Source organism: Gopherus evgoodei, chromosome 1, assembly GCF_007399415.2.
Source record: "Gopherus evgoodei ecotype Sinaloan lineage chromosome 1, rGopEvg1_v1.p, whole genome shotgun sequence".
In the NCBI taxonomy this organism is placed as follows: domain Eukaryota; kingdom Metazoa; phylum Chordata; order Testudines; family Testudinidae; genus Gopherus; species Gopherus evgoodei.
In genome coordinates this window covers 131,490,522-131,515,542 of record NC_044322.1, presented here as the reverse complement: position 1 = coordinate 131,515,542, position 25,021 = coordinate 131,490,522, and positions in this window count along the sequence as shown.

The following is a 25,021-nucleotide window of genomic DNA, read 5'->3' as shown; positions in this document are numbered from 1 at the left end:
TGCCTTATTTTCTGGAAGAAAGGATTTGGGAGGCAAATGGATCAGCAGGCTGGAAATAGAATGATTCCTCCTAGCTAAGAAAAAGGGAAACACCCAGGGAACCATTTATAATAGACAAGATAACAATGGATAAGATAAGTCAGGAATGGACAGTGATTGGACGGAGCATGCTGCACAGGGATTGTTTTCTACAAAGTGTCTAAGCCAATACCAAAATGTCTAATGCAATGTACAGTAAATTCAATGAGATATGTAAAAGTATATAAGGAAGAGGTTTGCTGTGTAATTTTGGATATGTGGTACACCCTATAGCCACCCTTTACACTTGAGTGTGATCAACTCAGCATAGCTTTGTTGTATGCCAAATAAAGGAATCTGAATGACGAGTTAAACTTGGGGAACAGAATGGAAGAGGTCTTGGGTGAACCTCAACATAGTGGTGCTGTGACTTGGATCTGCTTGGCTGAAGCAAATGGCTGTATGCTTTAAAAGTGCAAACCAACCCAGAACCAAGAAAAATCAGTGAATTAAAAGTAAAGCCCAACCACCAAATCCTATCTGAAAGTGTCATCCAAATTTTGTTTTAATGGGTTATTAATTATAAATAATGAAGCTACTTTGAATGGTGTAGTGGCCATTCAAAAGACATCAAAACCTCCAACCATTAAAATCCTATCCAAAAGGTCTGTTTACCTGTGGTGTAAATAAATGTTACTAAGGACATAAAAACAAAAAAATTATGGTGGAGTTCTGTAAATAAAAAAAAAAAGAGAGAGATTTAAATGTCCTACACTGAAAACAGGTCCAAATGGTTTAGCATTGTACAAAAATGTTCAGTTTATTTATGTCAGTATTACTGAATTTTACCAATCTGCAGTTACCTAAGGAATTGTGTCCTTTAAAAATTAGTAAGATATAATTAAAAACTGTTTAAAAACATTCTAAACAAGAAATGTATACTTTAGAACGCATAACCCTGCCAAGGTGGGAAACAACTACACCAGAAAAAAACTTAATAAGATTGGCACAAAAGCTAAAATATTTTAAACTGGTATGTTACTTTAAAACCAAGCTAACATAAAAATGCTATAAAAACATGACGAAGTAATTCAGCAGAAAGTAGCAGCAAAAATACTGCATCCGTTGAATAAAAAAAGTCAAAGCCTCATTAATAAAGTTAATGTTAATTAAATATAATATACACGATGTTATCATTGCTTTTTTAAGTATACAATTATGTCATTGTGTTCTAATATTAACATTTGTAGTATGTCAGGGTCAGGGATACATGCTATGCAAAGTAAAAGAAAACTTGCCCTCTTCTACCATCACAGAAAAGTTAAAAAAATGTTACAAGAGAGGTGACGGAAGTTGGCTCAAGGAAAGAAAATTAGCAAGGGTCCACTCCAATACCACAAAGTTAAATGTGAAACCTCTATAACCCATAAAGTGTGAAATAAGTTTGCTTTCCCTCCCCAAATATTGTTGTGAGACAATGCAAGGTCTGGAAAGCCCTGAGACTTGTGCTGCTGTTTATACCTGGGGGACACTTGCACACAGAATTGCAAGCATGGGAGTTCACTCTGGGGGAAAAGTCTCCAAATTGCACAGCGTGGTTGAAATGCTTGAACACAGATAAAGTAAAAACTGTTTGTGCAGATAATAACAAGTATTGTGTGGTGGCTGAAGAGGACTGCTTCTATCCTGTACTCAAGAAATAATATTTTAATTGGCCTATCTTCTATTTCACACCTAGGTTTCCTCTGGTAATAAATAAAAAAGATTTGTGTCCCATTTTTTATACTGTAATTAAAATAAAATAAAAGTTAAAATTACAGAAATTACTTCTGTGAATGCTAATACAAAAAGGAAAACAAAACTGGTGGAATGTAGTCCTGGCTTGACATGAGTGAAGTCTCACTTCTTGTGAGACAGGATTAGGATCAGTAGGCTTAAAATAGAATGTCTGTGCTAGCTAAGAGAAGAGGAAACACAAGGAAGCATGTGCAATGGCCAAGATAACAATGGGAGACAAGCTGAGTAAGGTAATATCTTATTGGACCAACTTCTGTTGGTTAAAGAGACAAGTTTTCAAATTTATACAGAGCTGCTCAAGAAAGATGAGGTTAAGAGTAAATTATACATGGACAGTGCATGTACAGAGTATGCTGTACAGGGATTGGTTCCTACAAAGTGACCAACCAAATCCCAGAACATGTGTTGAAATGTATAGTAAATGCAATGTGATATGCATTTAAAGAAGAGGTTTGCTGTGTAACTTTGGATGTGCGGAATGCAGGGGCGGCTCCAGGCCCCAGCACTCCACGTGCGTGCTTGGGGCGGCAAGCCACAGGGGACGCTCTACCGGCGTTGCGGGGGCGGCAGGCAGGCTGCCTCCCGCAGTTTGCCTGGGGAGGGCCCGCCGAAGCCACGGGACCAGTGGACCCTCCTCAGGCAAACCGCCGGAGGCAGCCTGCCTGCCGTGCTTGGGGTGGCAAAATCTCTAGAGCCGCCTCTGGCGGTATGCCCTATACCCACCCCCCTATTCTTGAGTCTGATCAACTCAGCACAGCTTTGGAACCTGGGTGATGAGATTGGAGTCAATCTGAGTTCTTGGGGAACTGAGTGGAAGAGGTCCCAGGGGAAACCCAACACCTCCTACCTATGTTTCTGTCTCTACTCCATGTTTTTGTGCATTTTCTCAGCTCTTCTTTCGGCATTTTCTTCCATGGAGCAACTCCCAATTCCTACCTCTCCATTTATGTAAATGTACTTATATAATGGAGCAGATAGTTAGTTTGTACAACATTGCTGGATTCAAATAATATCTGAACTAGTTATACCCTGCCTTAATAAAATCATTCTGTGATTATAAGAATGATTAGTGATAAATTAAGTTTCTTTATTAATAAAATGATACAATGGAATATGAATAAAACTAAAACTTATCATTAGGGCTGTCAAGCGATTAAAAAAATTAATCACATGATTAATTGTGCTATTAAACAATAATAGAATTACCATTTATTTAAATACTATTTGTACTGAAAAAAACAAAATAAATTTTTTCCGTTCACCTAATACAAGTACTGTAATACAATCTCTTTATCATAAAAGTTGAGCTTACAAATGCCTGTTCTCAATTTCAGGTGACATTGTAAACAAGAAGCAGGCAGCATTATCTCCTGTAAACATAAACAAACTCATTTGTCTGAGCGATTGCCTGAACAAGAAGTAGGATTGAGAGGACTTGTAGGCTTTAAAGTTTTACATTGTTTGTTTTTGAGCGCAGTTATGCACTTTCACAATAAAGAGATTGTACTTGTATGAGGTGAATTGAAAAATACTATTTTGTTTATAATTTTTACAGTGAAAATATTTGTAATCAAAAATAGATATTAAGTGAGCACTGTACTCTTTGTATTCTGTGTTGTAATTGAAATAAATGTATTTGAAAATGTAGAAAATCATCCAAAATATTTAATAAATTTCAAATGGTATTCTATTGTTTAACACTGTGATTAAAATCTCAGTTAATCATGATTAATTTTTTGAGTTAATTGCGTGATAACTGTGATTAATCGACAGCCCTACTTATCATACCTTCCAATAATTACTTAAAGAAATAAAAATATACTGTCCCAAATATCCCAGGTGGTCGTCAGTCTTTGGTGTGGTTCACTTCCCAGGCCAATGGGAGTTGCTGGATGCAGCAGTCAGTACGTCCCTCGGCCCGCACCACTTCCAGCAGCTCCCATTGGCCTGGAGAGGCAAACCGCTGCCAGTGTGAGCCGCAATCAGCCGGACCTGCTGACGCAGCAGGTAAACAAACTGGCCCTGCCCACAAGGGGCTTTCCCTACACAAGTGGCATCTCAAGTTTGGGAAACACTGCCCTAGACTCATGACCCTTCAGAACGGAACATGACTATAAGCTGTAAGGGGTGTGACTAAGTGTGTGTACTGGAGGTATATTTGGGCCTGCTAAGGAGGAGGTGGGAACTGGGAATACAGAATAGGGAGGTGTGAATGGGGAAAGGGGACACAGGCAAGGCTATGTGGCATTAGAGCTGTGACTGGAACACTGGGAAACAGACTCTGCCGGTGTGAGAGCTATGGATATGCTTGCTTGGAACTAACCCCGATAAACATCAAATTTCTTGCACTTCAGACTTGTGGTCTTCTGCTTTCTGTCTGCATGACAAACCAGGGGAGAGGGTGAAGGGAAGGCCCTCTAACAGGCACACCAATTTTAATGGACTTTGGATCAGGCCCAATATGACTGTAAGTAAGAAACTGGAAGGTAAACACAATGAGCAATCTGGAACTGAATACGAAACCATGCATATGTCAGTACATCTATCTCTTATTTTAACCATAGATTTAAAGGAAAAACCCAACAACCCACCACATTTTAACTAAATCCAGGGAACATCAAAATTGTTTCTTGAAAAGAAAAAGTAGTGTTCAGAGAATCTTATTTAGCAGTACATTTTTATATAAAACTTATATACTAAAAGCTTAATTCTGGATGTTAAATATCTATATTGAAATTGAAATGCTTATCAGATTAGCTGTCACTTATAATCCTTTTGTGCTTTTATCTCCCAAATCAAATATTTTATTAAAAAACACAAGTACACTGAAGATTTAAAACTGGAATTTCAGTTCAGCCTTCAGCTTGGCTCTAAGAAGCGTTCATTGTATTTGGATATATTGGTTAATGGGGCAAGGTTAGCTATCTGGTGTGACAACCAGTGGTTGGTGGTCAGCCAAAAAATCTTGTACATTTATCGGATCAGTTAAGACATTGCAAAGTACTGAAAAACTATCCGCAGCCACTGTTTTCATAAGATTTCTACCCCTAATGTTTGTTCAGGAAGTTTGGGTAAAAAAAATTTGAATGTTTAATTGTTTGTCCACACCAAATCTCCTTGTCCTTTTGAAGTTTGTTCAACTGAAATGGCAGCTATTTCCCTTTTCTAATATAGTCTACTGTACTTGGAACAATAGTAGAATTTTTTGAGGTTCAGCCATTCCATCTGGATACTCCTAGGTATAGAAGTAAAAGCTCTAATATAGACTACTCCATAACTTGGAGACTATATATATATATATATATAAATCCTGTGGTGGGGAAAAGTTCTGGAAACTCCTTGCATCAGTAGGGGAGCTGCTGGAGCCTTTCCCCCCTGCCTCCCCACTGCCAAAGCCTTTTCCCCCTGCTGGAGCCTTTCTGAATGGCAAGAAAAGGTTCTTGCAGCATAGAGGCAGCAGGATACTACGCTGCTAAATATAGCAGTGTGTATGGGGAATGTTCATAGACAGCTAGGTAGGGTACATACCATAAGGGTTAAGGCATGTCTTTATTTGTGTAAGCCATGCCTCACCATTTACACTGCTATTTATACCCAGGCTGGGGGTGGAGGTGTGCAGTGAATGTACTGTACTCACATGCCATAAAAGGTGTTGAGTGTGGACATACCGTATATAGAACTGATTAAACTACTCATTGCAAATAATTTATTCACTGTATTCTATATGCTCTTTTCTCTTTGCAAATGGTCTGTGAATTGATCCTGGGTTTTTTTTACAAATGTTTATTCAACAAGTAATTTTATGAGCTTATTTAGCCTATTGATTTTGTGAGCTGTTTGCAATGAATGCTCACTTGTATATTCAATATTAAGAATTTGATTTGCAATCTGTAAGACTGGTCACCCATCCCAGATCATATGGTTTCTCTTGTCTCTGATTTAACATTTATAAACAGTGGAAGTGTCTCACGAAATCATTGTGATCGTGAATCTTTTTCAGGGAGAAGCAAGGAGCACTAGAGAGGTTGGCTTTTTTAAACTCTGTCATTCTCAACTTTCTTTTCATAGCTTACTTGTGAGTGCAATTCAGATAAAGCATAGATCTCCATGTTCAGGCTTTTCAACTACATGATGAGAAGGATGGCTTTAGTTGTTCCAGACAATGTTCAGACATCTCAGGCACCAATTTTACAGTTGCAACAAACACACAATACACTGGAATGACCCCTTTTCAAGGTTTCAATGGTCATTTCTGCCTCAGTGGCAGAGATACTCTTGGCCATTTCAGCTACAAGAACAATTGACCAGATCATCACAGGTGGTCAGCTTCAGTATAAACACTCTCACAGAGTGAATATATACACCCCAACATGGGTGCACCATCATAGACATTGCTGGAAGATGCTCGAAAGATATGATCTCTCATATAGCAGTAGCTGCTGCCATAGGCACCGACTCCACAGGTGCTCCGGGGCTCGAGCACCCACGGGGAAAAACTAGTGGCTGCTCTGCACCCACAGGCAGCCAAGCTTCCCCCACTTGCCTTCTTTCCCCCCCCCCCCCGAGCACACTGTGTCCCTGCTCCTCACCCTCCCTCCCAGCACTTCCCACTGCCCCGCTGCCAAACAGCTGTTTAGCAGTGCTTACGACATTCCGGGAGGGAGGCGGATGAGAGGGGATGTGGAACACTCAGGGGATGAGGCAGAGAAGAGGCAGAGCAGAAGCAAGGACTTGGGGGAAGGGGGTGGAAGGGGAGTGGGGACTTTGTGGAAAGGTGGGAATGGGAGTGGGGTGAGGGTGGCGCAGGGGTGGGGCACAGTGTCAAGCAGCCACCAGGAAGAGGGGAAGTCGGCACCTATGGCTGCTGCCATGTTCTGGGCTTTTCATCAGCTTCTGTAGGGATGTCATGACATCAAGCTTGCTACAAAGTTGTGGCTTTATAGAACCTCTGTTATACAAACTCTCGTGTATGAAAGTGAAACATGGGTGGAGAGAAAGGCTGAAGAACATCAGCTTCTCAATGTCTTCATCAGCTTCTCCATATCTAATGGCAATACAAGATCAGAAACGATGATATTTGAAACCAAACCAAGCAATTGCCTCCATCAGCCCCTACATAATATCAGAAGTTTTCTTGGTTTGGAGTATTGGTTTGGTATTTTAAGAATGGAAGACCAACAAATTCCAAAGCTTGTGTAGCGAGGAACGTTGCTGTATGGCCAGAGATCACATGGGCACTAAAAGCTTCAGTGTTGTGACAAGATTACCAATAATGGACATAAACTGAATATGCAAATAGCATCTTGCCAGAGATTGATCCAGGGGGTGCTTGATTTACCAGGAAGCCACAGCCCTTTGTGATTTGACATGAAGATGATGACTGGAAAAGAACAGAGAAAGGGAGGAAATAAACAGTCTAATAAATATATTGCATAGTGAAGAGCCAGCTGTACACTGAGATTGTACCTCCAGGAGGCAAATTATGCCATCAGTCTCCACATGCAAAACCTACTAAAGCCACATTTTATATCTGAATATTTCCTCATATTAACAAACCCTGATCATCATAACATATTGATTTTGCATTCAGATTGCTTCACCAAGATATGAAATCTTTGTTCAAGGTTATTATTTGCATTGTCTGTGAAATCCCAAAGCATATTAGCTTAGCGTAGTTTTAATTTTAGCTTGTGAACTTCGTGTTCATGTACATTTTTAGTAACAATTAATTACTGACACTATTTTACATGCATTTGCATTAGTACTTTTTATTCCTTAAGGTTTTGTTTGTCATAAGGAATTGTAACAGCACTGTTTTTCCAAAGTGATCTCAAATCTACAAGATGTACTCTCTGTCAGTAAATATTTAAAAAGAGGAATGGAAAGTTCATAATTATCTTTTCTCCTGTTTTTCTCTTCCTTGTAAATCTTTGAATTCCTAAGTCCTGTTATGCTACTGGGGAATTGAAGTTGTTCTGGTGGCCCTCCAGCTATCAAGAGACTAAGAAAGGGAAAGTTGCAGAATACTTTTGTTGCTTTTTAGAGCATAGGTAAATCCTTTATTTGGAAAGCATACTCTTTTGCATTTTTTCAGTTATTTATTGCAAGAGATTGTAAAATCAAATGTTCCTATTATATTAATAAAAAAAAACTTTGTTGTCAAGCAGTTAGGATTGCTATATCCACAAAATTACTGGCACACACCACAAAAGCAAGGAAATGAAGACATAGGCCACCCAACAGTATATAGTCCCTACTCCTCCATCCACAGGCAAACACCACTGCTACTATCCATCACAGAGCATTTACCGTAATCTTAACTCTGACTACTTTTTGCCCTTTTACACACTCTCCTTTAATAGATTTCTCTTCCCCAGCACTAGTAGTTGTGGATGTTAGGGGTTGTAGTTGCTGTGTTTTGAGGGGATAGTTTGGTAAAGGGTTGTGCTTAGAAGACCTGTTAAAAAGAGAACAATCAATCCTTAGGATTCTGGTTCCTGTTATATTGTGTTTGGTAGTTTTAGCCATGGTTAAATGTGTCTCTGGGTGAAGGAGAAGATGATATATATACTGTGGCTTAACTTTTGATTTTTTTGCATTTACGGGTGCGTGACTGGTATGTTGTGTGTTGTGCAACCCTAAGTGCTTCATAATGAATATTTGTATATTAGATTTCTTTGTTTTGTTTTTTTAGTGTTTAATCAGGAGTGGAGGTGATGAGGTGGGAAGGTGCAGACCTGCTGAAGGTAGAAGCACAACAGCTAATAGAGAATATTTTGTCAGCCACTGTACAGAACACCTTTGCTGTAGTAGGATAAAATCTGACAGAAAAATGTAGTTCCTGTGAGAGGATTTTTCTCATCTTATCCCTAGTCAACCAATCAGGCTTTTGTATTCCCAGCCCCAACAATCCAGTTCACATGTGCCTGTCCCTAGGCAGTCAGGATTATGTGCATCTGACCCTATGAATCAAACTTAGACACAGAGTGCATAATGTGAATAATGGCTAAAAATGACCCTAAATCTGACATAAAGAAACAAACAAGCTCCCTCTTTTACCAGTTCTCAGGTTTCACCCCAGTACTGAGTTTTGTATAGATAGATAAGGTTTTTAAGGGATATAAGTCAGCAGTGTAAAGTAGGACTGCCACTGACAAATTTCAGTCAAATTTTCAAAGTCTTCTAATTAAAAATGTGTGAGAAGAAATGACACCAAAACTAAACAGAAAATTCAAAGGGAACCAAAACTAACCATATATAAAATTTCACAGCAGTTGGCCATCAACTCTTAGACATAAATTCATGAACCATTTTAAGCCCATTTTGGATCACAGCTAGAGTTATTGTTAGTGTTAGCAGAATTTAATTTTTATATTTTATCATTTTGATAGATAACATCAATGTGTATTTTTGAGTATTTTATATAAGTTTTGATCTATTTAAATTTTCACAATTGCAGGAGTTTATGGGCATATCAGACAGTATTATTATTATTTAACGGCAGTAGACGCTGAAATTCACAACTCTGAAGCTTAGAAATCATTAAAACACAAATGGTCTATATCACATTAAAAATAGAATGTAAATATCCTTAAAGAAACAAATCAGACTTGTTTTTACTATTCATTCACTAGTCAATTTGTTAGAAGGCAAATTCCTAAGTCCAAATCACTGGATTTTAATGCTAATAAATTTTCAAGCAGCATTTTTCTTACTTTACCATTCTGTAAATTTAGATTATTATCAATGGAAATATTTTTTATCAGTCTGTGTGTGTGGCTGGTGAAATTGAGGTTTACCAACATTTGCTGATAAATATTTAATCTTTCCATGCCTAGCTACAGAGATGATAACAGATGTCCCCATAATTATAAAAAAAATCTTAAAACACAGCAAATATCATTGCATGGTTGTATTTTAATATCTCAGTTCTGAATTTTCTCATGATTTCTGGTGCTTTAATATAGCTGAACAATCTCATTAGAGTACTTCAAATAAATGAAGACATTAGCGAAGATCTGCTACATTAAACCAACCATTCAACTAAAATGAGAAAATTAATGCTTAAAAAGCATTTATAAAACATATTTAGTGACATAATTGAATAATGCTTAGGCTATTAACTATTATAAAACTTGAAATAATTACAGCCCATTACATTTTGCTATTAGTGACTTTTTAAAAAAAAGTGAAATTAAACTTTCACTAATTATTGTGCTCCACTCAAAAATTAATAACAATGTTGAAGTTCAAAAGAGGTAGGTTTTGTGTATGTAACTTTTTGTATCCACTGTCCCTTGTCTTGAGTTTCCCATACTAATAAAGCCCTGGGAATTGTGATAGCTATTTCATTATTGTGTGCTCTGACTGACACTCCAGATTGTGTGTTAAATATTTTCCCAAAGGAAAGGAAGGTCTGTGTTCTCTGCACTAGAAGGGTTTCCTTGGGTGGAGACACCAGGCATCCTAATAGGGGAACCCATAACCCTGAGGAGAAGAGAGAGAAAGCTACAGCCTTGCCTCAGGGCTGGGTTTACGCCCTGAGGCAATCAAAGATAGTTAATACCAATAAATCAATCAATTTAATACATTGTTCTGCAGTTCCTCCTCGGGAAATACCTACTACATGGAATTAGAAAAATGTAGGGATGGAAGAGATCTTGAGAAATCATCTCATCCATTCTCCTGCACTGAGGCAGGATTTTTAGTTGTTCTCCTCTGGACTCTCCAATTTGATCACATCTTTCTTAAAGTCTGGTGTGCAAAACTGGACACAGTACTCCAGCTGAGACCTCACCAGTGCCAGTCAGAGCAGGGCAATTAACATTAATTGTGTTAAGCAGGTGGTCATAATGAACCTTTTTAACGAAGACAGAAGCAAAATAGGCATTATACACCTCTGCCATTTTGCTAGCCTTCTCCTTCCCTGCTAAGTAATCGACCTACACTTTCCTATGTCTTTTGCTTGCTCAGTGCATGAACAGAAGCTCTTATTGCTTTTGTCATTTGCTAATTGTAACTCATTTTGCTCTTTAGACTTTCTGATTTTGTCCCTACATGATTGAGCTATTCTTTTATACTCATCTTTTGCAATTTGTCCATGTTTCTACTTTTTATAGGATTTCTTTTTGATTTTTAGGTCATTAAAAAGCTCCTGATGCAGCCATATTGAGCTCTTCCCTCCCTCCCTATCTTTCTTTCTTAAAGGTTAATTTATCAACGTGCCTTTAATATTGTCTCTTTGAGAAACTGCCAGCTCTCCTGAACTCCCATATACCTTAGATTTTCTTCCCATAGGACCTTATGTACTTCCTCTCTTCTTCTTCAATGCTTAGCCAGATAGTCCGCTGTAGGGACTGTTCACCATTTGGTCCATTCTTGTGCAACCACAAAGGCTTGATGGCCCAAGGGTCCAAAATCAGAACAGACTTTATAACCTCATGTAATAGGTGATCGGCCTCTGGGCTGCCTCCATCTTTTGGTTGGTGGAACCTTATCTACCATCTTTCTGAAATTGTTAAAGTCTATTTGATTGGAAGTCCACTTTCAACCATCTCTGTTTATGGTGCAAAAATTCCTAAATATTCAAGACTCAAGACATCAAAGTGACTCTAACAGTCTTGTTTGGCAAGGGCAACACAAGCTGTTGCCACTCCCCTTTTCTCTCTCTGGGACACTGATGGATCAGTGTCCAGCTGTATCGTGGCCTAACAATCAAATCTATTGCAAACTGCTCTGACAACTTTATATGAGTCATTGTAGTTCTGTGGACATTTGGAGACTCTCATCAGAAGGTTCAGGTGATAGCAATCATTGGACAAAACAATAGTGGACAAAACAATATTGGCTGCTTGGGAGATAAAGGTAGTTATACTGGACCCCAATGTCTAGATTGTGTCTTTAGGGGACAGCCCTGTGTTGAGAGTGACGTGGAACTACATCAACTAGGGGAGGAGATATTCCTCAAGGAGGCATCATCATCATTCTTTAGCTCCTTGATGAGTACAGAAAGCAGTGCTATCCCTTAGGTCATGACCTTGCCTCTTCCATCGTGCCTTTTTTGGATACTATGTGACACCAGTAAACATTCCTGTGCTTGTCAGAACACAGCGACAGCAACTATCATGGTTCTTCGTATAGGCCATGTAATTGACAGCTCCCAATCCTTTTCCCTTTGTGCATGCAGCTGGGAGATGGACACCCTGAACCACTGTGACATTCCCCAGGGTGAAATCTGTACTGTTGAACAGATCTGTCCCCTCAATTCTCCAACCTGGATGCCTTTTACACTGCTTTGCAGTAAGAGCCACTACTCCTGGTCCTGCTCACACACAGCCTCCAGCACGCAAAATCACTCCCAGCTGAATTATAGGAATGTTTCTAGCAAGCCATTTCTGAATTACACTGCAGAACAACATCAACCAACTCTCAGACCAGATTTGTCCCCAGAAATGTGTGTCTTGTACTGACCAGCACCCTCCTGGACAGTACAAGCTCATAGAAATTCTGTCACTTCATCAAAGAAAAATGATATGCCCAGGCCCTGTTATCCAAGTGAAGATTCCCAACACTTCAGTACAGACACCCACTGGTTTAGATAAAACAATAAAACAATTTTTTTAACTACAGAAAGATAGATTTTAAGTGATTACAAGAAATGAGGCATACAAGTCAAAATTGGTTACAAAGAAAATAAAAAGATAAACCACAAGCTAGTGCATGACTTAATAAGCTAAGTGAATTTAAAAGCAAAAAGGTTTCTTTCAGCATAAGTTTACAGCAGTCTGGCTAGATTGCTTCAGCCAGGACCTCCCCTTCCCAGTTCAATGATAATACTTTTGTCTTTCAAGTATTGTTGATGTCGTGAATAGCAATGAGAGGAGAGATATGGTGTGTCTTGTGTGTGTTCTCTATTCGTATATCATTTTCCCTTCTTTGAGGATTATCTCCAGCTTTTTTAATTGCCAATATGCAAAGCTTTCTCTCATACCCTCCTTCTGCCAAGAAAAGTTGCTTATCTAAGTGATAGCCCCCTCAATATTGTTGACACCCGGCTGGGAATTCAGTTGTGTCTTTTGTCTCTGGTTTGGGCCTGCCTTTTTAACTTGAAGAATGTTACAGCAATGTTATACAGCAGAATCTTATAATTTTATATACAATTTTGCAACACATATTTTACCAGTACAATAATGCAGGTTATGAGTTTTCAAATGATATTTCACAAGGCATACTCTGTACAAAATTTATCATAATCTGGTAAAAATGGTAAACATAATGGTATAGCCCAGGGATCAGCAACCTTTGGCACACGGCATGCTAGGGTAAGCCCCCTGCCCCTGGCAGGCCAGGCTGGTTTATTTAACTGCTGTGTCCTCAGGTTTTGCCAATCGCTGATCCCACTGGCCATGGTTCACCATCCCAGGCCAATGGGGGCGGCGGGAAGCAGCATGGGATGAGAGATGTACTGGCCGCCACTTCCCATCACCCCAATAGGTCTGGAGTGGTGAACCATGGCCAGTGGGAGCCACAATCGGATGAACCTGTGGAATCGGCAAGTAAACAAACTGGCCTGGCCCACCAGCATGCTTATCCTGGTGGGCTGTGTGCCAAAGGTTGCCAATCCCTGGTATTAACTCTCACAACTACAGAATTTACTCAGACTTAAATTTCTCAGCCAGACTCCTATTTATCAGTTTTTACATTAAGGACACAATTCCAGAAAGTTCTGGAGCTGAAGAAGCAGTGGGCCTCTTCAGATTAGACCCCATAAAGTCTACTACACCTTTTTCTTCCTGCTTATAAATACCTACCCCCACTCTATCCATGCTACCGGCCAGGCATAATTCAACAAAAGTAGAGTTGGTAGAGTGTGGAAGACCAAAGAGGATAATGTTAGCCTTCTAAAACTGTGGTAGTAACAAAATCTCTCCAAAACCACACTTACGAATGATCCATGAAAATCACATGTTGCTAACAAATCTGCCATTTTATTGGCAGCAGATCTTTGGTTTTATTGTGCTGACATTAATAAGTGAACCCATATATTGTATAATAATTGGACTGTTGCTAGTTATAATAATTATATTGAACCAAACAATAACGTTGTTTAATTACAATCATTAAGTGCTCTGGTTTGAAGCATTCCTGCCACAATTCTAACTTGTCTTGTACTAACTAGAAACTCAGGACTTTAAGAAATTCAATCTAAAATCCTTAAGGGAAGATTCAGTCAAAAATGTCTTTATGGTACAGCTGGTTGAACTATACAGGAAGCGAATAAACACACTGTATTTGACCGTCCCATCTTTATAGAGCAAGCACCTTGCCTGGCTCACCTCTATTAGGCTCCTACAATCCAGATCTTTTATTATTTGCTTACCTCATCTTATCTTACTTCCTTATTTATTCATTACTATGGCTACTATTGTTCTTGTCTTATCAGTGGAGGGGAGACCATATTAACATCTAGACATGACCAACAATCATATGTTCTTTTTGATACCACCTATTCATCTTTATTTTCCAAAGAAAACTCTTTCCGTTTCCTCATGAGTCATAGTGCTTTTCCTTTCACCAGGAGGTTGGGCAATATATGGACTCCTTCAAGGCTTCCATCAATGACAATCCATGGATTTGCCTAGTAGAATTGGTCACTTGTGACTCTTCAGTCTAGAAAGAATGTGCATCATGTCTATAATGTAGCAGGATTGTGCAGCCTACAGAATTCTCTAGGTTGCTAACCTAATACCACCTACAGAGAACATACTTTTCAATGTCCTGTTCTGCTCATTCTCTCTGAAGCACCTGGCACTGTCAGAAGACAGGATACGGGGTTACATGGAGTTTTGGTCTGACCCAGTATGGCCATTCTTATGTTCTTATGCTCTAAAATAAGCAGAGCGCTGAACTAACTCTTTGATGTCCAAAGAATCAAGGGAATGCAAAGATGATTAAGGCCATCGTTGTTCCCGTCTTCTCTGGTCCAGAGCACATGTGTTTTGTGTCCATCACTTTATTATGGATCAGTATATTTTCGGTTGAAATCTTTGCCTCTTTCTTATACACAAGCCACAGCAACAAGGTGTTCTGTGCAGCTATACAGATTAAGCAGATAGCAAGCTTAAAAATTTTATATTTCCCAAATTACAACACTTCTTTTGCAAGAATGTTTTCTGTTTTTGACTGGCTTATAAAGAAGTCGAAATTTTAAAAACTTCAAATTTCAAACATTTTTTTCTGAAAAACAGTGCACATTTTTCAATTAAGCAGGTCTGATTCACCACTACAGTTTTATGGTGGTGTTATTTCATTGACTTCAACTAATTTGTACCAGCATAACTTTGGAGTAAGTTAATGGTGATTTAGGCCCCTGGTGCCTTTTGAAACTGTAATGCCAAGCTAAACCACTTGTGATAGGGTTGCATAAGTTATTCAATATGCATTTCTATTCATGCTTTGTTTCACACACACACACACACACACACACACACACACACACACACACACACACACACACACACACACACACACACACACACACACACACACACACAATTACTGGGGTTTTCCTGTTAGTTAAAAATTAGAACAGAATTTTGCCTGTAATCATGGATCAGAATCTATAGAATAAATATATTCAGTTCAAAGATTATTTGTGATGTGGCCAATATGAAATGAGATACAGATTCTATTGTTATTCTCTTTTGTTACCTGCTGTTCTCTCACTGTCTTTTAATTTTAATTTTTCCTGGTTAAGGGGATTTTTATCTCCAGCTCCCATAGTTTAGTTGTAGAAGAGCCTTAGACACACCAGAAATTTATTATTGAATTTCTAAAGCTGAGGAGAAAAAAAGACCTGTTCATTTTATTGTCAAATCAGCATTTGATGGAAGTTTGAGGTTTGATTCTGTGTGTGGTAAATGGCTCATATTCAAGAAAATAAATGATTGCATTTGAAAAAAGTATATAATTAAAACCATATGCTACCTTCTCTTACAGTACCTCAGTTTTTTGGCATAATACATTGCTCATTTGCATAGTGTACAGTATCAAAATCTGGTATTCTAATTTTGTCATAAATAATATCTCACCTGACTATTACTAGTTACATTAAAAGAGGGGTGCCACCACCTTTAAAATGTTTGGGAAATGCATATAAAAGAATGGAACTCTTAGCAAAGAACAATGACTGTCCGAATTTTGCTCTCAGCTCCACAAGCATAACTTGGACACTAAAGTCAATATCTCCACTGTAAGTGTGTTTGTTCCTGAAAAGAGAACAAAATGTGTTGAATGGAGACACAAAATAAAACTGCAACATATCAATATCACATAGTTCTTAGTCTCATCTGAGCACTAAATAATTATCATCACTGTCATAGCCCAGTGATCCAGACATATACAATTGGATAATCATAACAGACGAAATAAAGATACACATATTTTCCTAAATATCTACTGTAGGATGCATTACCCATTGAAATGTCACTACAATCCTGGTAATTAGTTATTTTAAAATTGTTTTCGCTCAGTCTCAGATTTTCTGTGCTTCATCCTACAGTGAATCCATAATGCTGCATTTGTCAGAGAATGTCAGTTCCATGACAGACTGATGTCACAAACCCAGGATTATGATTTCAGTACAGGAGGACAAGTTGACCTACGCGTGAAGAATCTATTATTAAAGCAGTAATATTAAAAGGGACATAAAAGGGAATCGAGGAGAGTACTGGGCAGGGAGGCATTTAGTTGTTTCATATTTGCACTGGTAAACAAATGCCACTTTAATTAGTGCACAGGGATTTCCTTTTTCACCCTGTTAATATGGTTGCCTTTCAAATTAATCTGATTGTTCCCTCTATAGGGCAAAATTTTGATTCCATTAGAGATTTGCATTTTGCTTCAATGATACTAGGATCTGCCTCAAATTCACTTATATCTGAAATTTATACACGCAAAGGTGATATTAGGGGACACACATCCAGACCTTTGTCCTTGGGTCTGGTTGAATTGAGCTACCTGGACTTTACCTTGTATTGGTAGAATCCTTGTGTAGCAAGCTAAACTGTCTATGTACTCAGAGTAGTGCAAAGCAACTATCCGTAGGCCCAAATCTGGCACTATAAATCACGAAACGTGTTTGCTAACTACAAAGGATCAGACAATGACATTTTAAGACCATAAGAACATAAGAAGAACCATACTAGTCAGACCAAATGTCCATCTAGCCCAGTATCCTGTCTTCCAACAGTGGCCAGTGCCAGGTGCCCTAGAGGGAATGAACAGAACAGGTAATCATCAAGTGATCTATCCCCCGTCGCCCATTCCCATCTTCTAACAAACAGAGGCTACTGACACCATCCCTGCCCATCCTGGCCAACAGCCATTGATGAACCTATCCTCCATGAACTTACCTAGTTCTTTTTTGAACCCTGTTATAGTCTTGACCTTTACAACATCCTCTGGCAAGGAGTTCCACACACTGACTGTGCGTTGTATGAAAAAAATAGTCCCTTTTGTTTGTTTTAAACCTGCTGCCTATTAATTTCATTTGGTGACCCCTAGTTCTTGTGTTATGAGAAGGAATAAATAACACTAGCTTATTTATTTTCTCCACACCAGTCATGATTTTATAGACCTCTATCACAACCCACTTTAGTTGTCTCTTTTCATAGCTGAAAAGTCCCAGTCTTATTAATCTCTCCTTATATGGCAGCCTTTCCATACCCTTAATCATTTTTGTTGCCCTTTTCTGAACCTTTTCCAATTCCAATATACCTTTTTTGAGATGGGACGACCACATCTGCATGCAGTATTCAAGATGTGGATGTACAATGGATTTATATAGAGGCAATATGATATTTTCTGTCTTATTATCTAACCCTGTCTTAATAATTCCCAACATTCTGTTCACTTTTTTGACTGCTTTTGCACATTGAGTGGATGTTTTCAGAGAACTATCCACAATGACTCCAAGATCTCTTTCTTGAAGAGCTAATTTAGACCTCATCATTTTACAGGTATAGTTGGGATTATGTTTTCCAATGTGCATTACTTTGCATTTATCAACACTGAATTTCATCTGCCATTTTATTGCGCAGTCACCCAGTTTTACGAGATCTTTTTGTAGCTCTTTGCAGTCTGCTTGGGACTTAACTATCTTGAGTAATTTTGTATCATCTGCAAATTTTGCCACTTCACTGTTTATCCTTTTTTTCTAGATCATTTATGAATATGTTAAAATAGGACTGGTCCCAGTACAGACCCCTGGGATATTTATCTCTCTCCATTTTTTATCTCTCTCCATTCTGAAAACTGACCATTTATTCCTACCCTTTGTTTCTCATCTTTTAACCAGTTACCAATACGTGAGTGGACCTTCCCTATTATCCCATGACAGCTTATTTTGCTTCAGAGCCTTTGTGTTTCAAAGGCTTTATGAAAATATAAATACACTATATCCACTGGATCCCTCTTGTCCACATACTTGTTTGTGGCCCTCAAAGAATTCTAATAGATTGGTGAGCCTTCTTCAACCTTCTATTCGTATCTTCTTGGCAACTTCATATTCACTAAACTGATGTGCAAATCTGTCTGTCGTCATTTATACCTCCTCCAGAGTTAGCAAGTGGGAAGGAAAAAGACAAAGAATATCTGAAAACAGAATTTATAACATAATTTTTAATCATTCTTGCTTGCCAACTGTGCCTGCCTTCTATACCATGCATCCTCTACAATCCTCTTTAGCCTTCTCTACATAGATTTAACCAGATAAGTTGCAGTGGTGAAGTGCATCTGCCCTGTTTTGGTTGCATACTATTACCTTACTTCTGCAACACCATTTGCAAATGTTGTAATTGCACCACAAAGTGGGTATCTATGGCACAGCTATTTACAGCAGGTGCATAACTGACAGCTGCATATATGAATGCACATAGTCAAAATCAGACATTATAAGTAGCATCTGCTAAGTAGGAGATGTAAAACTGAATCTCATCAGCATATTTTTCCCTGTAGCATCCTATTATTATCCCCAGAAGTTTCAAATATATGTAAATAACTGTTCCGCAAGGAATGCCACAGTTGATGGCTTTGAGGAAAAGGAGTAGCTATCTGTCTCCACTCTTTGGGTATATTTTAGGGGAATAACTAAGGTCCGTAGTGTTACGCATTCCACTGCTGCTAGGATTTAATGAGCCACATAACTAACTCTGTTAAGGCCTGATCTTTTTAGTAAATTAAGATGAGAGTTCTTCACTGCAAGCAGCACTGGAATATAAACTCTGGTAGAAGCAATTAAAGTTGACTGACTGACTACTCTGAATGGATCCTTTGGTCGTAACTTTGCAAATGCTATGACAGAGAGGTTTTCTTGTTTTCTCTCCAGAGCAGTACATCTCCATACATCAAAGAGATTGTGAAGGGTTATATGCCACAAACATTCCAGTCTCTGGTCTTCACATTTCATCTGGCAGAATCTGTTGGTGAGTTCAGATGTCCTGCGTGGTTGGGGAAGGGAGATGGGGGACAGGGAAGTGTTAGTACCATTATACAAGGCATCAAGGAGACATTATCTGCAATCCTAGGATGCATCAGGAGAGGTATTTCCAACAGAAATAAAGAACTGTTATTACCACTATACAAGGCACTGGTGAGACCTCATCTGGAATACTGTGTGCAATTCTGATCTTCCATATTTAAGAAAGATTAATTCAAATTGGAACAGGTGCAGAGGAGAGTACTAGAATGATCCAAGGATTGGATAATGTACCTTACAAGAGGAGACTCAAAGAGCTTGGTATATTTAGCCTAACCAAAAGAAGGTTGAGAGAGATATGATTGCTCTCTATAAATATATCAGAGGGATAACTACATGGGAGGGGGAGGAGTTATTTATGCTAAGTGCCAATGTTGACATAAGAAAAAATGGATATAAACTGGATATCTACAAATTTAGACTTTAAATTAGATGAAGATTTCTAACCAACAGAAGAGTGAAGTTCTGGAATAGCCTCCCCAGGGGAGCAGTGGAGGCAAAAACCTAACTTGTTTCAAGACTGACTTGATAAGTTTATGGAGGGGATTGTATGATGGGACTGCCTACAAAAGGCATGTGGCCTATCTGAGACTGCTAAAAGCAAAAATCCCCAGCTCCCGGAGATGGGACACTAGACGGGTAGGGCTCTGAGTTACTGCAGAGAATTCTTTCCCAGGTGTCTGGCTGGTGGGCCTTGCTGACATGCTCAGGGTTCAACTGATCGCCATATTTGGGGATGGGAAGGAATTTTTCCCTGGGTCAGATTGGCAGAGTCCCTGAAGGTTTTTGACCTTCCTCCGCAGCATGGTCACTTGCTGGTTAAAGTAGAGTAAGTGGAGGATTCTCTGTAATGTGAAATCTTTAAATCATGATTTGATGACTTCAGGAAATCTGCCAGAGGTTAGTGGTCTATTACAGCAGTGGATGTGTGAGATACAGTGGCCTGCAATGTGCAGGAGGTCATACTAGAAGATCTCGATGCCCCCTTCTGACCTTAAAGTCTATCAGTCTGACTTTGGAGTCCGAAGGTCAGCACATAGTTGTATTGCTTCACCAGATTGTTGATGCATTGGTCCTGCACCTGGATTACTCATTTGTAGAAAACCTTAGAAATTTGAAACATGAGGCTCTATGAGGGAAGGAGGTTGGTAAATTAGTCTTTCAGGGGAAGGATAGGAAAGTAATGACTTCTGCTTTGAGGAAGTGACAGCTCATCTGGGAAAAGGTATGTTTTTTGTTTAGGCAGTGCATACCACTAGGAAGCGTATCAAGTTCAGTATGTATCCACTACAGTTTATAGGTCCAAAGATTGCCTGGAAAAAGCCCATGAGTTCCATGCTAGACAAGACATTCTAGGGCTAGACTAGATGTCAGAAGTGTCTTCTCCATGGGTGTTCTAGTATCCAGAAAACAACAGTCTGATGTTGATGTCGTAGATCTGAATCAGGCTCCAAGAGTTGACAGATTAGCCCCTTATGTATTACTGTTTTGGAGTGAGGTTTTTTTCAAGATATATCAGTTTTATTAATGTCAGGATTTGCCAATAAATTGTCTCCAGATCTGAAAAATCAGGATAAAAGTGGAAGGGGGGGCAAGAGGGAGAAGTTTTATATATATATATATACCCTATACATTCTCTTCTATGGTTTAAACTACTATAATAATACATCTGTTTAATATCATGGAGTTTTAAAAAATTCCGAGCAAGGATTCTTCCAACACAGTTTTCCACAAAGCCTTATTCATTTGCTTCTATTGTTACTTGTTTCAATGTTTTTTGTAAATAACCAAAGCTGTGTCCAATATTTTTTTTGCCTTCTGTTAGGAGTGTTTAGAGATCAGTTTTCCCTACTTTTGTTTTGACTACCTGATTTCCTGAACACCACTACATTGAATGTCACTGGAAAGCAGCATGCAGCATTTTGGGGAGTTCTGTTTAGCTGAAATTGTAATGTTTTCTCCACAACAGCTGCCTTCTGGCAGTGATATTCTAGGGTCATGATCTCAGGCCAGTATACCCTACTCAACTTCAACTTCACACTAATAGCGAACTTTGGAAAATTAGCAAGCAAAGTATGTCAACAACCAGGAACATTTGTTGCAAAAATGTTAACATCTCTCCCCACCTTTAAAAAAAATTGAAAATATGATTACATTTTTAATCAGGATTTTGCAATTTCAAAAAAATTCAATTTGATAGTTGGTAGAAATTTTCTAAATTTAAAAATCTGAACAATACTTTGTCCAAATTTCAAACTAAGTGAAAAAAAATAATGAATTTTGCATTATCCTCCCCCCCAAAATCAAACTATCAAATGTTTTTCATTAAAAGTCAAAATGTTGAAACAATTTTCCTTAAAATCAGATTTGGAAAAATTTTAACTAATTGTAATAAGAAGTCAGATGTGCAAACTTCTCCTCCAATCAGAAATTAAAACTCATCACTAATCCTAGTGGTAAAGTTCTAATTTCTTTGTGCAATAGCTAGACAGACTATCTCAGACTGCTTTTGATAAAGGATATCTATTACAAAAGTAGGTTAACACTGTGCTTGATCTAATGTGCAGTATCTTTCCTCATATAACACCCTTGAAATCCTCCTTTCACCATTGCCTCAATGCCTGTTTTTTTGAGACTGGAGTTAAACAAATCATTCAGAATGCATGAGCAATGCTAGCGGCCATAAAGTATAAAAGAGACCCATGCAACTATATATTATTAGGTCATGGATCACAAACTGAGTACACACACCTCACAAAAAAATGACTGACTTCCCAACTGATGTCTCTTTGGGACATACAATTGGAACCAGATTAATGGCTCTTTACCAAAACCAAAGAAGCAAAATAGTTGACTAAATCAATTAGAAAGTTAGGAACAAATGTTTCAAGACAGACAGGCCTCTAATAATTTTAACTCTTTCAGTGTGAATAGGGAAAGCTGCTCTTGTAAGCACTGGATAACATTATTCTTCCCTTCTTCTGATACCAGTATAATCTTCTGATACCAGCATCCCTCCTCTATGTCCAGCTGTCACCAATGTCCAGAACCTTGCAAGTCATGATTTCCAGAAATCTCAGCCCAACCCCAGTGCTTAGTTCTTAGACAGCAACTCTTCCTGAAGAACTGACTCTAATTAGAGCCAAAGGCAGAGCACAAACTCTCTTGCTCCTTGCACCATTCCTCTCTCCCACAGCTGCCTCTATACAAAAACAAGACAAACAAAAAACTTGTATAGTCCCAAACTAACAACACAGTTCATCTTCCCAAGGGTCAAAATGTCTTTGCTTGCTAAGAAAAAGAAGTTGGAAGACTGTGTAACAGCACCACCAGGTAACACTTTCCCTAACAATACTCATTTGATATTCACTAAATCACTAATATTTTTATATTTAATAACAGATAACTGAAAACTAGTCTAGAAAGAGGAGGCAGCTCTTTCCACTACAGAGAGGTGCCGACAGGAAACAATCTTTTTTTCTGGTTACTGTTACAGCTACCATCTTGCCCATATGGTGACATTTACAACAGCAAAAGTTCTACCCAACAGATGAATTAATGGAAAAAGTCTAGAGGGAAATTAAAGTAACTGTCATAAAGTAAATTTCACTATTAAAATATATGTTATTACTTGTACACCAGTTTAATCTATGAAACACGTCCTTATTTTATACACTGATGTCAACCTGGAAGTTTTTAAGACAACAAAAATATCAGCTAATTTACCATCTCTCCAGACCAGAGGTGGGCAAACTACGCCCCGTGGTCCACATCCAGCCCACGAGACCCTCCTGCCCAGACCCTGAGCTCCTGAGGCATGGAATGGGGGGTTGAATGGGGGCAGAGGTCCCAGGGGGGCAGTCAAGAAGGAGACAGGTGTTTAAATGGGTTGGTGGGGGACAGTCAGGGACAAGTGTTCTGGGGGCAGGCAGGGAACAGGGAGAAGGGGTGGTTGAATGGGGCAACGGTCCTGGGGGGGGGAGTCAGGAAGGATTGGGTGGGTTGGATGGGGTGGCTGGGAGTGAGGGGCCCAGGGCTGAAAGGGGACAGGGAATGGGGGAGTTGGATGAGGAAGGAATCCAAGGGGGGCTGTCAGGGGGTGAGAAGTTAGGGGGTGGTCAGATAGGTGGTGGGGGCCAGGCCAAGCCTGGCTGTTTAGGGAGACACAGCCTCCCCTAACCAGCCCTCCATACAATTTTAGAAATTGGATGTGGCCCTCAGGCCAAAAAGTTTGCCCGCCCCTGCTCTAAACTTTCAAAATTTCACCTGTTCTTTTCCTTATAAATTCATCCTCATTTTTCATCTCCTATGGACAACCTTTTTCAGAATTATAACACAGCCATGCAGCTCTTACACATGTGTATTTCCTTGTGATTCTGGCTTGATGTTTGACTTGCAAAAAATCAATAAAGGGTTGGCTTGTTAACCCAATGAATATACAGGTAGCAATTTGAATAAACTGACATCTCACTTTTTAAAATGTATGTATGTGCTGAAAGAAACTTCATAGTAATGGGCATGTCAAACCAGCTTGGATATTCTTCTGAAAAAAAGTGGTTTTACATACAAAAAAAATAGGTTCTATCACATTACAGTTAGGAAACTGACAATAGTTTTTCATGTAGCCATTTTCAAAGTTTGTTTGTGCTAAATGCTCTAATGTTTCATAGCAAATCATTAAAGTTTTACAGACAGAACTTTAACTAACAGACTCATTGGTTCCACATGGAACCATGAAGGAATCATTAATGGAACTCAAATAATTGGATTTCATATGAAACCATGAATTATGTGTGAGGTTTTTTGGTTTATCCCTTTGGAAAAATTATTGCAAGATCCGTTCTTGACAATTAAAGTTACTGGTTTATAAAACAAACAAATGCAATAAACAAATTATCCAAAAGAAAAACAGAATTGCAGAGTAGCATTTCTTAGGAAAAGATTGAGAGATAATCAAATAGAAACTGAAGCTATTTATCTCTAGACAGCCACAATCTGATAGACTCCTTCACACCTGAGTTAGGCTTTTATAGTAATGGACTGAGTGGTCATACTGGAGAAGAGAACTTCTCCAAGTTCTGCCCACAAAATAAATTGTTCCTGCATGAGTCGACAATCACAGATTGTGCGGGCAACAAAATCATGATCACGAATGTTCTCTAGGCTTCTTCAGCTTGGATTCCTCTTAGGAGGTCCAAATATACACCTGGCCTGTGCTGGGCTTCTCATGTTTGGCTTCCTCTTTGTGAGGCTCATATGCCCACTCTGTGCTTCTTGAGCTTGAGATGGGGAGGGAGAAGAAAGAGACTGAGTTACTCTGCAGAGCCTTGATAGGCTGCTTGGATTTGCCCTATCATCCCCATGGGGTGAATCAGGCACCTCATTTATGTCATGCGATTTCCTGGTCAATAGCCGTCCTATGATCTAGTCCTAGGGCATGAGGTATAGCAGTCCAGCAGTAACTCATAGCACATCTGACCTCTTCCAAGGGAATAAAGCAAGGAAGAAGTCCCCACAACAAGGAAAATAGTTCCAGGGTCCATAACGGGCCAGCCTCCCCATCCCCCTCCCACACACACACAGGAGAGGAAGCAGTCTTTCAGGCTCCACCAGAAGTCTCAGCTCTCACCCTCCTGTGTGGCCAAAGATCAAGAGTTAGACCTGGGCATT